This window comes from Octopus bimaculoides, chromosome 22 (genome assembly GCF_001194135.2).
Source record: "Octopus bimaculoides isolate UCB-OBI-ISO-001 chromosome 22, ASM119413v2, whole genome shotgun sequence".
Lineage (NCBI taxonomy): Eukaryota > Metazoa > Mollusca > Cephalopoda > Octopoda > Octopodidae > Octopus > Octopus bimaculoides.
The window spans coordinates 31,559,969-31,562,451 of NC_069002.1; the positions used below are offsets into that span (position 1 = coordinate 31,559,969).

At 40.4% G+C, this 2,483-nt stretch overlaps 1 protein-coding gene across 1 annotated transcript in view; it reads right to left on the reverse strand.

Moving 5' to 3' along the window:
- Positions 1-2,483, reverse strand: part of LOC106883172 (uncharacterized) — a 59,320-nt gene that overhangs the window by 11,038 nt on the left and 45,799 nt on the right. The gene's annotated exons all lie outside the window — the stretch shown is intronic.

Consider the following 2,483-nt stretch of genomic DNA (forward strand, 5'->3'; position numbering starts at 1 on the left):
GAGCGAAAACACCTAAAGCTCCACGAGGCTCCGGCAGGGGATGGTGGCGAACCCTGCTGTACTCTTCCACCGCAACTTTCTCTCACTCTTTCTTCCTGTTTCTGTTGTGCCTGTAATTCAAAGGGTCAGCCTTGTCACACTGTGCCATGCTGAATATCCTCGAGAACTACGTTAAGGGTACACGTGTCTGTGGAGTGCTCAGCCACTTGCACGTTAATTTCACGAGCAGGCTGTTCTGTTGATCGGATCAACTGGAACCCTCGACGTCGTAAGCGACGGAGTGCCAACAACAACAACAATTTGATGAACTATAATTAGCACTTTTTTCCCAGTAAAAAAAAAAAATTTTTTCAAAAATTCACCTCAGGTTCTATATGCAAAGTTGGGCCACCCATCTACTAATTTTGTCCAAGACGCTCACTACACCTTGCTAATTCTAATCCAGATGGCCTCTTCTACCTGGATTAAAGCTCTTAGCATTCAGATACTTGTTTTGAATTAATCATGCATTATCTCAAAGCTTCAGGATTTCAAAGATGATTTGATTGTTTATTTTTAGACTGACATTGCAGGTAAGTGTGACAGGCCAGATCTTGAACATAAAACAAGTAGAATATATCTGGGCTGGATATGACTGGTTTAACCCTTTAACATTCGAACTACTCTGTCAAGTGTAATTCTTATTCACATTATTTTGAATTAATCATGCATTATCGTATAGTTTTGAGATTTTGACAACAAAGTTGCTTATTTTTAGAATGACATTGTAGGGTAGGTGGGAGAGGCCAGATCTGGCCAGTTTGAACATAAAACAGGTAGAGTATTTGGGCTGGATATTGTCAGTTTAAATGCTAAAAAGTTAATAATAAATAATATTTATTTGACATCAATATTATTATTTGTAAAAGAAATTATCATAACAGTGGACCAGCAACATTTGTCAGAACAATCATGTATGATATTTACACTTGGCTGATTTTTTGCATTTTGTTCAGCTGTAACTGTTAATTTACTTTTTATATTTGGTTATATTTTCAGTCACAGCTAAAGTACTTTTATAATGTTTTGTAATGAACTTCTGGATTGCTTTAACCCTTCAGCATTTAAACCGGCCATATCCAGCCCCCAATTTTATGTTCCGACTGACCAGATCTGGCCTCTCTCACCTACTCTAAAATGTCATTTAAAACAACAACAACAAAAAACATTACTGAAATCTCAAAGTTACAAGATGAAGCATGATTAATTCAAAACAATGAGGCAAGTGAAATCGAAATCGACATGAAGCTCGGCTTGCGAAGACCTGTTGGGGCAAGTGAAAGCGAAACCGTCAATGGCACCTGTGCCCAGCATCGCCTTCCTGGCACTTGTGCTGGATGGCACGTGTAAAGACATTTGAACGAGATCGTTGCCTGTGCCGCTGAACTGGCTCCTGTGCAGGTGGCACGTAAAATACACCATTTTGAGCGTGGCCATTGCCAGTACCGCCTGACTGGCCTTCGTGCGGGTGACACGTAAAAGCACCCACTACACTCTCGGAGTGGTTGGCCTTTGGAAGGGCATCCAGCTGTAGAAACTCTGCCAGATCAGATTGGAGCCTGATGTAGCCATCTGGTTTAACCAGTCCTCAGTCAAATCGTCCAACCCATGCTAGCATGGAAAACGGACGTTAAAAGACGACGACGATGATGATGATGATGAATGTGAATTAATAAGCATTATAGTTGACTTTGTAGTAAGCCTGGTTATCGAACTGGTGAGATTGTTGAATACAGAAGACAGGAAACGATTGGCTGTAAATAGTCTTTATTCTTCTAAGAACGAGGATATGGTATCTGTCATTAATTGTGTTAGTCATGGACCTAGCTGATCAGGAGTCAGCCATGTTTAGACATTATTACAAAGCCTCGTTTTGCGACTTTCTGGCGAGATGATGGAAATAATTGAAAGTAGTAATAATAACAGTGATTATTACCACAAATTTATTGTGGAAACATGCCTGGTTCATAACAATTGATTGAGGAAAAAAAAACAAAAAAAAAACAAACCAGTTATTAAAATGAGTAATTGAATAATGATGGTAGGCATTTTAAATCATCTGAAAATTCAAGGAAAGGAACTCGTTATGTCATGTTTTAATCAAAAAGTGAGCAGAATGGGTTTTTTCACGGAACGATTGGTAAGAAAACGGGATCCAAGACAAGGCCACTACCATCCGACTGAGTGGCGTAAAGCTACTCCCCATCAAACTCCAGCCTCTGGCTCACAAATGTGCCATCCTCCTCTCTACCAGTACTACGGGGGGGAGGGGGGAGTATATAATCCACGGACTCTGGGAAACTGGCCCCTAAGAGTCAGGAAGGATCTTGACTCCTTTTTTTAAATTTGTATCCTAGAGTTACATTGGTCATGGATGAGGAGACAGCATATCATATTGGTGTTAGGAAGAGTAGCCAAGTGTAGGAACCATGCTAAGGCTGGAG